This window comes from Lepus europaeus, chromosome 7 (genome assembly GCF_033115175.1).
Source record: "Lepus europaeus isolate LE1 chromosome 7, mLepTim1.pri, whole genome shotgun sequence".
NCBI lineage: Eukaryota > Metazoa > Chordata > Mammalia > Lagomorpha > Leporidae > Lepus > Lepus europaeus.
This window is the reverse complement of record NC_084833.1, coordinates 59,468,634-59,483,956: the sequence shown is the minus strand read 5'-3', so window position 1 is coordinate 59,483,956 and position 15,323 is coordinate 59,468,634. Positions and strand designations below refer to the sequence as shown.

The 15,323-nt window shown below is 35.5% G+C and overlaps 1 pseudogene; it reads left to right on the top strand.

The window, feature by feature from the left end:
• Window positions 1-3,379: 3,379 nt before the first annotated feature.
• On the top strand, window positions 3,380-4,355 carry LOC133763781 (olfactory receptor 52E8-like; annotated as a pseudogene).
• Window positions 4,356-15,323: the final 10,968 nt, after the last annotated feature.

Sequence of the window (15,323 nt, the reverse complement as noted above, 5' to 3'; positions counted from 1 at the left end):
CACTATGGAAAACAGTTTGGCACTTCTTCCTACTGTTAAATATAGAATTACTGTAAGACCCAACAATTCAGCTTCTTAGTATGAACCCAAATAGTTCTTTAAACAAAAATTTGCACAAGAATGCTCATAGCAGAACTACTCCAGACAGCCAAAAGTTGTAAACAAACCAAATATCCATCAAATGAGGAATACACAGACAAAATGTGATGTATCCCTACAATGGAATATTATTTAGCCATAAAAATATAAAATATTGATACACTTTACAATAAAATGCAACTTGAAATCATTATACTAAGTGGAAGAAGACAGACACAAAAGGCTACATACTGCATGTTACATTTATATGAAATACTCAGAATAAATTAACAGAGAAAACATATACCAAAAGTAGATCAATAGTTTTCAGGGCTGAGAGGTGGGACGAATAGGGAGTAAATGCTTGCAGAATACAGGATTTGCTTCTGGAGTAAAAAGTTTTCTGGAACTAAATACAGGTAATTGCTGCATAGTATTGAGAATGCACTGAGAGCCATTGAATTGTGAAGTTTAAAATTATTAAAATGATAATGTGTTGTATGTATTTTAAAATTAATAGAAAAGGTTACTAGTAATGTAGATACCCAACAATGCCCAAGGGATATTTCCATCATTCTTAGATTGATATAAAGAAAACTAAAGAAGAAGGAAGGAGGGGAAAAGACAAAATAGGACTTATCAGAAATATTACACGAAATAACAAGAACTGGCAATTGACCAAGTAATAGGCATGATGTTCAGAGGTTTCCCTAGAGCTTCTCTTCAGCTGGTGCAAGGACAAAGGGGAATTAATATTCATTCAGTCTCAATGCCTCAGACTCCCTGGCACCTGGAGACTTTATTACAAGTTTCCTATCCCAACATATTTGCACGCAAAGACATTTTGCTAAAATCTTTCGGGGTGTATTGAGGCTTTATTTTAATCTTTATTCTAATTTTTATGCATTTCAAAAATTGAATGCACAGTAGGCACATGACTCCCTAAGACAGAGGACAGAATCTTGGTAAGTGTTCGTGATCAATAAATTTATACTATGCATACTTAAGATTGGTATTTGGACTCACAAAAACTTACCTAAGGCCTAGAATACTGGTGTGGAAAATAAAATGATACATATCAGTGGTCTAGGAAGAGACAGACAGAAGGAAGAATACAATGAAAAGAAATTATAGAGAAAAATGTTTCTTGGGCATCTATAATATTACAGGAATCTATGGTCTCCTTCAAGTCACTCAATAATAATCTGAGGTAAATAGTACTGCGCCTATTTCTAAATGAAACTGAAACTCAGAAGGTATTATAACTTACCTTAGGTCACAAAGCCAGGAAGAAAATAATCAGCAGAATTAGGACTCTATCCCATGCCATTGTGCCAGTATATTCAATAATTCATGATTTTATTTCTTTGTCCTACATATACCACCTTATAATGATACAGTGTGTGATACATAAAGTGCAGAAAGAAATCTCATAACATGCAAAAAGATAAAATAATTAATTATACTCCCTTACACACAGAATGACTGAACATATACCCTGATATAGAGATTCATATGGTGATCAGCTTTTCCTCTGTCTTCATGTTATTAAATTGAATTCAAATTTAATTATTAGGAGACCTGAATTTATAATCAGGGTGACGATAAAGAAGAAGAGGTACAAAGTAAAAAGTTTAGATATAGCAATAATAAAGAGTATCTTTTGAACTAGCTGATAATATGCATACTAAAGAATTTGACTTTGTCCAAAAAGAGATCTAATCTTTGCTCCTGGCTTCTAGGAAGAAATCTAAATCATATTTGCAAAGAATGTAATTGTTTAAAGTGAAGAATGGCCACATTAAATCTGAAAGTAGAGACTTACCATGCCATAAAAACCCATTAATATAACTTAGGATGGGTCCTTTATGTCATGTGGCATTAGTCAACCTGAAGGCTGAGTTCAGCTATGATGAAAATTAGTGAACCAAGCAAGCAATCCCTACCATGTAATGAAGTCCCAGAAAAATGCTGGACCTCAAAGTGAGTGAGCTTCCCTGCTTGTATGACTCTGTGCATATTGTCACACATACTGCTGGGAATGCTATACATCCTGACTCCATGAGAAGATAGCGGATGCTTCAAATTTAGAAACCTCACTGTTACTTTCTACCCTAAGCATCTTTTCTGTGGTTTGATTTTATCTGTATCCTTTCCTTGTAAGAAACTGTAGCTATGAGGATAATAGCTGTCAATGAGTTCTATGAGTCCTTCTATTGAGTTACTGAACCTGGGTGTAGTTTTTTGATAACTCCCTGAACTTGTAATTGATATCAGGAGTAAGGGAATTCTTGGAAATGGGGCTCTCAAACTTTGCAGTTTAACAAGCACCAGGTAACATATCAGACCTCATGACATGTTCTTTTCAACTGTTGCAGATGTGAACAGACTCTTAAAAAAGAAATTTGTAGGGACACTACTTTGTAAGTCAAAATTTCCTCTTGCTAACTTATCTTATGTCCTCTCTTGGGTATGCTGTACTTTGAGATATAGGGACCCCAGAAATGTATGATCTGCTACTAGGCTCTCAATTCTGTATTTTTTACTACTTCTTTGGAGGAGGATAGGGATAAGGGTCACTAACACTTTAATCATCATAGAAAATCTCAGTGTCTCATCACATAAATCTTGCAGATTCTCTTCTTTAAGGAAGTTTTGGTTAATCTAGATTATTTGATTCTTCCCTATCTCTTACTTTTCTTTCTCTTTCATTTCACTACTTCCATTAGCAAGTTTTACAAAGACAGACACAAAGTAATGTACATAGTCTAGGTTCAAATCTTATTTGTTCTGCTTTTAGCTCTGTAAACAATGGGAGGTAAATTAACTGATCAAATGCTTTCTCTTTCCTCAAAACAGATACCTGCAGAATCTGTGTCATAGAATTTGGGAATATAAACACAATATACACAAATAGTGGTAGGCATGAGAACTGAAAAATAGTAGATATTAAATTAATGATTACTATGATTATTGCAGAAGTTGTTATGGTTATCAATCTTATTGTTTCCTCTTATTGTCTAATTTTTTGAGGAAGAGGAGTAAGAGCATTTACTCACTCATAGCACACAGTCTTAGAAAAGAGATGGTGTTAGCATCTACTTGAAGCCCAGCCTCTCACATCTATAATACAGGTGAGGTATGCTACTAGAATTATTTTTGGAGAGTTGAAAGAAAAAAATAATCAAAGCTCTTTGGAGAAATTTATTCTTAATGGCAATTTTTTGGGAATTAAAAAAAATGTAGATCTGTTAAAGTTGGATGAATTGCCCATTGGGAACTGGCTACAACATTTAAAACCATGACCACCATCAGCCTGCAGAAGAATGTCTTCTCCCAATGTTACTGAGTTCCACCCTTCCTCGTTCCTGTTGATGGGGATTCCTGGACTGGAAGATGCACAAACCTGGTTTGGCTTTCCCTTCTGTGTTGTATACCTGACTGCTCTTTTTGGAAATCTTATGATTCTGTTTGTGATTTGGACTGACCATAGCCTCCATCAACCCATGTTCTATTTCCTGGCCATGCTGTCAATGATTGACCTGAGTCTCTCTACAGCTACCATCCCCAAGATGCTGGGCATCTTTTGGTTCAGCCTTCATGAGCTGTGCTTCGGGTGCTGTGTTGCTCAAGTCTTTTTTATTCACTTTTTCACAGTCATGGAGAGCATCGTCCTTCTTGCCATGGGCTTTGATCGCTACGTGGCTATTTGTAACCCCCTCAGATACACCATGATCCTTACCAACAGAGTTATTGTTGTAATTGCTATGGTTGTGGTTTTAAGGAGCTTATGCATGATTACTCCCATCATTTTTCTCCTTCTGAGGCTACCTTACTGTGGACATAGAATCATCCCTCATACCTATTGTGAGCACATGGGAGTGGCACGTCTGGCTTGTTCCAGCATCAGTGCTAATGTCTACTTTGGTCTTGGCAATATTTCTATCTTGTTTATGGATGTGCTTCTTATCATTATTTCCTATGCTAGGATTTTATGCACTGTCTTCCACCTCCCTTCCCAAGATGCCCGTATGAAGGCTCTTAATACTTGTAGTTCCCATCTCTGTGTAATCTTAGCATTCTTTGGCCCAGCTCTCTTCTCCTTCCTCACTCATCGCTTTGGTCATGGCATCCCCCAGTATATTCATATCCTCCTGGCTAATCTGTATGTAGTCATTCCCCCTGCCCTCAATCCAGTCATTTATGGAATCAGGACCAAACAGATCCGGGAGCGGGTGAAGATTCTCTTTTCTAAAGACAGATTGAATGAACAGTAATTCATTCAGGTTATGAAACCAGGAAATCTAAAAAGATTGAAAAGTGATTAAAAATTGCTTTCACCAGAATTGACTGTCATATTATGTTAATTGGAATAAGCCAGGCATAGGATGACAAATACCACATGATTTCACTCATATGTGAAATCTTAAAAGTTGATCTATTAGAAGTTTAAAGTGAAATGGTGGCTATCAAATTCTGAGGAGAGTTGGGGTGGAGTAAGAGATGGGGAAACGTTGATTAATGGTTACTAAGTTACAGTTAGGTAGGAGAAGAGTTCTGGTATTCCATTGCACAGTTTAGTAACTATAGATAATGATAATGCATGATGTGTGTTTTAAAGCCAAAGAAAGGATTTTGAATGTTTTCATGAAAAATAAGTGACAAATGTTTGAGAAGATAGATAAGCTTACTGTCATGTGAATGTTACATAGTGTACACATGTATCTATGGGTGTCTGAACATCATGTGCACTCCAGAAATATGTAAAGTTGCTAATTATCAGTTTAAAATTTACATAAATTTTATACATATCTATGAAAATTGTGTGAATATTTGTGTTTATATATATACATGTATGTATGAGAAACATCCATCACAATTGTTGGTGGCATGTGTGTTTGTATCTGAATGTGTACTTGCAGTAGGAGTCTCTATTGACCCCTGACAAAGAACATATCATACAAGCTTCAAGGAAGAGCCATTTAATTCATGAAACGAAGAACGCTCTGTTAAAAATATATGTTTTTTGGGGAGCTGGTGCTGTGGTGCAGCAGGTTAAAACCCTGGTCTGAAGCGCTGGCATCCCATATGGGCACCAGTTCTAGTCCCAGCTGCTCCTCTTGAATGGGGGATATGTAAGCAAACCATTTTTTTCAAATACTCCAAAGAGATATCATAAAAATTAAAAGAAGAACAAGAAAGAAAGGGGCAGGGAAGTTGGGAGGAAGAGTGGGAAATAATATTATGTTCATAAAACTGTATATATGAAATACATGAAATCTGTTCCTTTCATATAAAATAATCAACCAATGGAAAAAAAAGATGAAACACTAGAAGTGAAAAAATTAATGAAAACAGGTGATTTATAAGAAAATCTAATAGCCACATAATAAGGAGTTTCAGAAAGTGAAATAAAAAATGAAGGACAGAATAACAAAGAAATTTCTACAACTGAAAAATTATTCAAGCCTTAATGCTGGCAGTTTTCAGAAGGGCTCAGTTAGGACTTAGGTACTATTTGATGGAAACTGTAAACAAACCAAATAAAAGAAAATGCCCACTATTCCACAGGGGGAAAACATGTCCAGAGAATGTCCAAATGACACAAATAGAGAAAATGCCATAGACCAGCATGATCATATCTTACTAGCATCAGAATTACCAAATGCAAAAGTGTATACTAAAAAAGGGTCTGCATGTCCTAAGAAAAAATGATTTTACATGGAATTCAGTGCTCATCCAATCCATTATCTATACTCAAGAACACAACCAATGACATTTTAAGAAATGTGACAAAAATTTGAGCTGAATCCTTTCCCAAAAGGGGAAAAATTTAAGATATATTCTAGCAAAAAAAAAAAACACTTAAAAAGAGTATTTTACAGTATGAAAAACATGATTTATGCACAAAGGAAAGCAGAAAAAATATAAGTAAGTCAAAATAATTGCTGATAAACTGATTATGATAACATGATTTTAAGAAGAGATATTTAATGGATTTCTACTTTCAATACTGATAAACTACTTTATTTTAGATTAGTTTCCACCAAGAAAAAAAAAAATAGAAAAACTTCATTGAAGAGTTAAAAAATTAATAGTTTTTTTAATGCATTGGAGAGTTAACAAATTAACAGAAAGACACAGATCAAGATGCCAAAACAGACAAGCACACAAAAGACCTGAGTAGGGGTGGGTGTTTGGCCTAGCATTAAGCAACCATTTAGGATGCTCATATCCTATTTGGGGAACCTGGGTTTGAGTCTTGGCTCCAATACAGATTCCAACTTGCTATAATATACACCCTGGGAGGCAGCATGTGAAGGCTCAAGTAATTGTGTCCCTGCCACCACATGAGAGATCAGGATTGAGTTCTCCTGAGCTCTGCCTTGCCAGGCCCAGCCCTGGTCATTGTGAACATCTGGAGAGTGAATCAGTCAATGGGAATATTCGCTCATTCACTCACTCTCTCTCTCTCTCTCTCTCTCGCTCTTTCTATCTTGCTCTATATCCTTTTAAATAAATAAATAATTTTAAAGGAGATTAAAATATTCCAGACAACCATACAGTGAAATGATCATAACATAGCTATGAACTTTTTATACAATAAATTGGATGATAAGATAAAGATTTTCTGTCATTAACTGGAAACTAATAAGGATCAAGTGTAATTTTAATTGAATTAATTTTAAAATGCGTTTAATAAATCAACAACAGGAGTCACTGTGCACTTATTCCCCATGTAGGATATCTATCCTTAATGTGTTGTACTATGTGATTTAAGAGTATAACTAGTATTCAAACAGTACTTTATACTTTGTGTTTCTGTGTGGGTGCAAACTGTTGGAATCTTTACTTAGTATAGAGTAGGTCTTCTGTATATAAAGATAATTGAAAATAAATCTTGATGTGAATGGGATGGGAGAGTGAGCAGGAGATGGAATGGTTGTGGGTGGGAGGGTGGTTATGAGGGGGAAAAATCCCCTATAATCTGAAAATTGTACTTTGGAAATTTATATTTATTAAATAAAAGTTTAAAAAATGTGTTTAATATATATCAGTATATGATAATCAGTTGAAGAGATGATTAATAAAGTGAAAGATTAATCAGAAGGAAATACCCAGAATGATATAAGAATAAGTTGATAGAATATAAAATTAGAAGATTTGAAAAAATCATTTTAAAATTACACATATTTACAATTAAATCATGCAAGGAGATATGTTAAAATATTGATTGTGTACAATATTTAAAGGTCAAATATTACAAAAGCATTGAATGAAATCAATCCAAAGATCCAAAAATTCCAAGAAGGGCTAATTTTTTTTCAAAAATAGGCCCACTCAGGAAATCACAGCAAAACCTTTGGAAAACAGAAACAAAGAGAAAATCATTAAAGTAGTCAGAGAGGGGAACATATCTTCAAAGAAGCATTAAAGAGACTAAAAGCAAGTATCTCGAAAGGAACTATGTGATCTACAAAATAATATTTCTAAAAATATTAGTGGAAAAACTAACTGCCAACCTAGATTTCTATACCCATTGAAAATATCTTATTGTATTAAATATTTGAAAGATATTCTAAGTAAATAAAAGCTGTAAAAATTGCTGCCAATGCTATGATGGCAATATAAAAAGAAATCTTTCAAGAAAAACTAACATAAATCAAAACAGAACCATAAGGATGCAGAAGAAATGAAGAAAACATACATAATACAGTAATCCCACATGAAATACAAAGATCAGGCTGAAATCATAAAAAATATGATTGATTTAACATATGAATACTAATCAAAATTTTTAAATCAGCATAAAAGATGAAAAACTAATGTGAGCAACTCAATAGTAGAGAAGAGTAACTCTGTTACTGATTTTTAAATCAGTATGAAAAAGTCTTTAATCTGATAAAAATGTGCAGATATGAAAGATGGAAGATTTATGGTAATATATCTAAATATTTCACCTGAGATCAGAAATAAGACAAAGATGTCATTGCTAATATTTCTACTCATCATAAAACTGGAAGCTCTACTACTTCAGAAAATAAGAGAAAAATGAAAACACAAAAGAAATTAGAAAGGGGAAATTGAAATTAGATTATTCACAACTGACTGATTATGTGTATGAATGTGTGTGTTAGCAAGGTTTTGGGAATGAAAATTAGTACAGTCATTTTGTAGCAGAATATGGAGGTTCCTCAAAAAACTGGAAATGGGTCCAGCTGTCCCACTATTAGACACTTAAGCAAAGGAAATGAAATAAGCCTTTCAAAGAAATCACTCCTATGTTCATGACAGCACTATTCACAATAGCCTATATGGAATCAACATACATTTCTAACAGTGGGGGAATAGGCAAAGAAAATGCGGCATATATAATGATGCAATATTATTCAGTCATAAAAAAGATTTAAATTTTGACATCTCAGCAAAATGAATGGAGGTGGACATCATTATATTAAATAAAATTAGAAAGACGAAGAAAAGCAAAACAATTATCCTCAGGCATGTATACATGTGTATATGAAACTTCCATATATCAATTCATATATATGTATGTATGAATATGAAACAGTGATTACTAGAAATTTAGAAAAGTGGAGAGACAGGGGGAAGCTTGGATAATAGGCATCAAAATGCAGTTGGGTGAATGCAATGGTTTCTGGTATACCGCAGCATAATAAGGTTAACTACAGCTCACAATACCACGTTCTATTCTGTATAAAGAACTAAAACAGAAGAGCTGGTAGGCTACAAATCCAAAAAATAAAAAAAAAAAAAAACAGAAATACTACTTGCCTGGTATGATCAGTTTATACTGGGTATATGTAGTGAAATATTGCACTGTATCACTGAAACTGTACAAGTATTATCTGTTAATTCAAATTTTAAAAATAAATACAAGGGGGCTGTCCCTGTGGCATAATGGGTAAAGTTGCTGCCTGTAGGGCCGGCATCCCATATGGGCACCAGTTGAGTCCCGGCTGCTCCACTTCCTATCCAGCTCTCTACTATGGCCTGGGAAGGCAGTAAAAGATGGCCCAAGTCCTTGAGCCCCTGCACCCACGTGGGAGACCTGGAAGAAGCTCCTGGCTCCTGGCTTTGGACTGCTGCAGCTTCAGATGTTGCAGCCATCTGGGGTGTGAACCAGCAGATAGAAGACCTCTCTCTCTCTCTCTCTCTCTCTCTCTCTCTCTCTCTCTTTCTCTCTCTGCCTCTGCCTCTGCCTTTCTGTAATTCTATCTTTTAAATGAATAAATAAATATTTAAAAAATAATAATAATAAATAAATAAATAGAAGATATACCAAGTACCTGGTTTGTAATTATCATTTTTGAAAGTTCTCCACATCTGGTGAATGGAAGGGGAGAGGGAGCGGGAGAGGGGAGGGTTGCGGGTGGGAGGGAAGTTATGGGAGGGGGAAGCCATTGTAATCCATAAGCTGTACTTTGGAAATTTATATTCATTAAATAAAAGTTAAAAAAAGGAAAGTTCTCCACATCTGAGCTATATATTTAATGCAATGAATATTTCTGTGATTTTTTTCATTTTTTTTTCTACTTTCAAACTGTAATATATATTTAAAAAGTAATAAACCAGGTAACATTGAAGAACAACATTTTGGATTTATATTATTATATTCCCCATGCATTATGTAGCTTCACTAATTGTCCTGGTGGATTACTTGTACAAAAGCAGACAAATCAGTAGAGCAATGTAGTTCCAAAACAGAAATACATACACCTAAGTGTATGATTTATGACAAACACAGCACTGCAGAACATAAAATAGTGAGAATGCAGAGACCTTGGGTTAAATGAGGCAACGTCAATTAAATAACCAATTTAGATCAGTTGGATATAGGAAATCAATAGTCTTCACTCCTGCTTCATTGTCCTTTCAATGTGATACATGATAACCTCCCATCCAGAGAGGAAGTTTTTTTTCCCCCTACCTCCTTTGGATCTGTAAATGACTCCTTCTGACACTTGTAAACATGGTGCAAGAATTGGAAAGAATTTGTGAATTGTAGTTTCTTGCTTCAGCGCTTGAACCTGAGAATGTCATGTGAATGGGTCCTTGCTGACCTGCTGTGGGATAAGCAGCTATGAGAAAGGGAACTGAAATGCCCCAGTTGTTGGCTTTTGGATCATTGTAGGGTATGAGACCATCCTTTGTCATGCAGCCAACAGCTGAATTATGATTTGATTCATATGGGAGCCTGGTAAATGGAAAGGAAAAGAGCCCAGATGAGAAAAACTTTCTCATTGAACCTAAAGAATCTGGAGCCAAAAGAAATCTTTTTACTAAAGTCACTTATTTTACAGAAGTACATTATTTGACAAAACCTAAGTCATGCAACAGGATGCAAAATGCAAAATGCAAAAACCATAAAAAGAAAGGCTCACATTAAATAATCCTTTCTGTTGGTACAGATTGCTTGTACCAAGGAAATGGATTTTGTGAATATTACACAATTTAGGCAATCATGAATTTTGAATGAGAACAATCATCATCATTATATTCAAAATCCATATTCAGATGCCTAGAAACGGAAATGAATTAGGTTTTGGGTGCTGTCCAGTAGAGCATAATACAATGAGAGAGGAAGCTATGGTGCATGCAAGGGAATTATTATAATATTGAGTAATGTGATCAGATCAGTGCAAAAAAAATGAGAAATAGCACTGTGGCCATGAAGTAAAACAAAATGTAATCAGATTGATGGATAATAGAAACTGAAAGAATTCAACAGTTTTTGAGTTGAGGTTCAAATAGAGAAAAGTTTAAAGGCTGCAAGTTGGTGGTCTTGGAAATGGAATTCCTAAAACTGATATAATAAATATGGTACAGTTATTAGTAATTGAAGGTCTTACTTTTATTGATGATGCTGTTAAAATAAGAGGTGAGATTATTAAAGAAGAAAACATTGAGTGGGCATCTGGCTCACTAATTAATATGCCAATTGGGACACCTCATCCCATATTAGAGTACATGGAGTACATGGTTTAAGTTCTGGATCCTCTGCTTCCAAAGTTAAAGTGCACCCTGGGGAGATGCACTGAAGAAGCTGGGTCTCTGCCATCCATGTGGATTGAATTCCAGACTCCTAGTTTCCCCTACTCCCAGTCCTGGCTATCACATATTATAGGCATTTGGAGAGTGAACCAGTAAATGAAAAGTTTCTCTCTCTCTCTCTCTCTCTCTCTCTCTCTCTCTCTCTCTCCCTTCCTCATTGTCTACCTTTCAAATAGAATGAAGACACATAAATACGAATTTTTTTCAAAAAGAAGAAAAAACTCACAAAGTAAGTAACCAGATTGTTGGAATGCAGGTATAGAAACTAACAACATTCCTCAAAAAGAACAAAAATATAAATTCATACCTTTTTTGTGGGACTTCAAATAAATAATTTAACCAAATTAGGAAGAAATTTGTCAATATTTAGTAAAAGACTTGATATCCTATTAATTATAATGCAATTCTAGGACAATAATATAAATTTTACAAATACATATATAAGAAGTTACAACAAGATTAAAATGTTCAGAACAGTTTAATAAGAGTCACATTGGGAAAATGTTCTATTGAATAGCAGTGGGCCAGACAACAAAATATTCAAAGAATTAGGAATGTTGACTATATTATGTCATGGATATCAAAAATTTAGACAAAATTTACCCAATTTAATATTTTATTTTTTTGAAATAGCATTTTAAACTTACATTGTAGTCAAAGGCCTATTGCTACACTAAATAAAGACTTCAACAAATATGTAAGTAGACTATAATTCAGCAAGGGCTATAAACAATAATCAATAGTTTAATGATTTTGTGAATATTTTAAAATTTACTTTATATAAATGAAGTAAGTAAAGATTTTAAGGATGATAAGGTACTGGATATTTATTCTGGAATTATCAATAGAAAAACAGGACTCTAATCCTTCCCCTAGGTTTTTAGTATGAGAGATTATAGTCGAACATGTAAAAAATATTTTTAAAGATTTATTTTCATTATTTATTAGAAAATCAGACATACAGAGATAGAGTGAGAAAGGACAAGACAGATCTTCCATTCACTTCCAGTCTCCACATGGCTGCAACTGCCAGCAGTCAGACTAAAGACAGGAATGAGCTTCTTCCAGGTCTCCCACATGGGTGGAGGGCCCAAACATTTGAGCCATTTTCTGCTGCTTTTCCTATGCCATCAGTAGAGAATTGGATAGGAAGTGGAGCAGCCAGGACATGAACCAACACCCATATGGGCTTCTAGAATAGAGCTTTACCTGTTTTGCCAAAATATCAGCCCCAATTCTCGAAAGATTTTGGAATAAGCAATGCCATCAAGGAAAACCTAGGCTTCTGTTACAAAACAAATATGATTATAACCTCAAAAAGAGTTTAAGGCTACTGAGTCTGTGTACACCATGAGTTCTCTCCCACACCCTCAGATTTTCACAGCCTCAGTTCATTAGCTCCACACCTTCACTAGGTCCTAACCTCCTGTTATTTCTCCCCACCAGAATCAGGTTTTTCTGCTTGGCTGATGACAGGCGCTGCTTTACGTATGTCCAAAATGGCACTTGCTCTTTCTCTTGCTTGCCTTTGTAAGGTGAGTGGAGAGAGAGGCTCATGTCCGTGCAGGTCTCTTTCATTTATTTATTTTTTTCTCTCCTCTAGTTAACCTGGTAAACTTTCCCCAGCAGGGCTTCAAGCCTCGTTCCCTCTAGGCTCTTTTTGCTGTTTCCCCACCAATGTCTCGGGCTACTGAGGTTTCCTCTCACCTCCCCTTCCAGCGCTGGTGTGTAGACTCTGCAGCTGGGCTCCCGAGCTGTGGGTGCCCTTGCTCTCCCCATAGGTCCTCTGTGTCACATCCACTAGATCCAGAAGAGTTTCCTCTGCAGGTTTTTTCCTGAACCTATCCCTGAAAGTACAGTAACTCCACTTTTATTAAACTATCTTTTCCCGGATTATCAGTGCATGCCCTCACTATTCTGCCATCTTGGCTCTGGAGTACACAAACTCATACTTGGCAAGCTGGTGAGAGACTGCACAGAAATTTGAGATCACACTGAGCTCTGCATGGACCCTTTGTGTGGCCCTTGGGGCAGAGAAGATGAATATTATACCCACAAGAGCCAGAGATCAGACAATAACTGCCATCAATTCCACTCAGCTGCGTGGATATACTTCCCTTCTGAGTTAAAGAGCGACAGCGAGAGAGAGAGAGAGAAGATTTACCACTCCAAGCCTGGGTGAGTCACCTTTGGCACATCCTTAACCCTAAAGAACTAAACAGAGCTCTCTGGCCACACCCATCACAAGCCTCTAAGAATCCATCAAGAGCAGACAGTCCACTTAATCTAGAGTCATAGTATAATGAGAAAAACCACTACAGTGAAAAAACCAAAGAATATCTCCAATATGCCAAACAACAAACAGAAAAGTATACAGTCAAAACAAAGAAGAGGAAATTAGAAATCTAAAAAATATTGTTGGGAATCTACAGGATACTACTAAAAAACCCAACATTTGGGTTCTAGGAGTTCCTGAAGGCATGGAGAGGGAGAAAGGATTAGAAGGCCTTTTTAGTGAGATACTAGCAGAGAACTTCCCGGGTTCGGAGAAGGACAGACATCCTAGTACAGAAGCTCATAGAACCCCTAATAAACATGACCAAAAGAGATCCTCACCATGACACGTTGAAATCAAACTCCCCACAGTGAAACATAAAGAAAAAATTCTAAAATGTGCAAGAGAGAAACGCCAGATTACTCTCAGAGGATCTCCAATTAGACTCATAGCAGACTTCTCATCAGAAACCTTACAGGCTAGGAGAGAATGGCGAGACATAGCCCAGGTACTAAGAGAGAAAAACTGCCAGCCCAGAATATTATATCCTGCAAAGCTCTCATTTGTGAATGAAGGTGAAATAAAGACCTTTCATAGCAAACAGAAATTGGAAGAATTTGTCACCACTCGTCCAGCCCTACAAAAGATGCTTAAAGATGTGTTACACACAGAAACACGGCCATCAATATGAAAAAAGGTAAAAGAAGAAAACCTCCCATAAAAAATCTCAGGAAGCTCAAAGCATATATTAGAAAATATCTTTGGGAAAATGGCAGCGCAAAGTTATTACTTATCAATAGTCACATTGAATGTTAATGGCCTGAACTCTCCAGTTAAAAGGTACAGACTGGAATGGATTAAGGAACAAAACCCATCTATTTGCTGCTTACAAGAAACATATCTTTCCAACAGAGATGCATGCAGACTGAAAGTAAAAGGTTGGAAAAAGATATCCCATGCCAACAGAAACCAAAAAAAAAAAAAAAAAAAAGCAGGTGTAGTCATATTAATATCAGACAAAATAAAATTTAACACAAAAACTGTTGAGAGACAAAGAGGGGTACTATATAATGATTAAGGGATCAATTCAACAGGAAGATGTAACTATTATAAATGTATATGCACCTAATTACAGGGCACCGGTTTATTTAAAAGGTATGTTAAGGGACTTAAAGGGAGACTTAGATTAAAATACAATAGTACTGGGGGACTTCAATACTCCACTCTCAGAAATAGATCAATGGAGGAAGATCAACAAGGAAATAGCAGATTGAATTGACAATGGTGCACAAATGGATCTAAAAGATATCTATAGAAGTTTAAATCCTACAAATAAAGAATTTACATTCTTCTCAGCAGTGCATGGAACCTTAAGTAGGACTGACCACATACTAGGCCATAAAGCAAGTCTCAGCAAATTCTAAAGAATTAGAATCATACCATGAAGCTTCTCAGACTACAGCAGAAAGAAGTTGGAAATTAGCAACTCAGGAATCCCTAGAGCATATGCAAACACATGGAGACTAAACAATATGCTCTTGAATGAACACTGGGTCATAGAAGAAATCAAAAGAGAAATCAAAAACATTTTGGAAGTAAATGAGGATAACAACACAAGATATCGAAATTTATAGATATAGAAAAAGCAGTGTTGAAAGTTTATATCAATAGGTGCCAACATCAAAAAATTGGAAAGGCACCAAATAAATGAGCTTTCAAGTCATCTCAAGGATCTAGAAAAACTGCAGCAAACCAGACCCAAATCTAGTAGGAGAAGAGAAATAATTAAAGTCAGAGAAGAAATCAACAGGATTGAATCAAAAAAAAATTACAAAAAATGAGCCAAACAAATCGCTGGCTTTTTGAAAAAATGAATAAAATTGTCACCTCACTG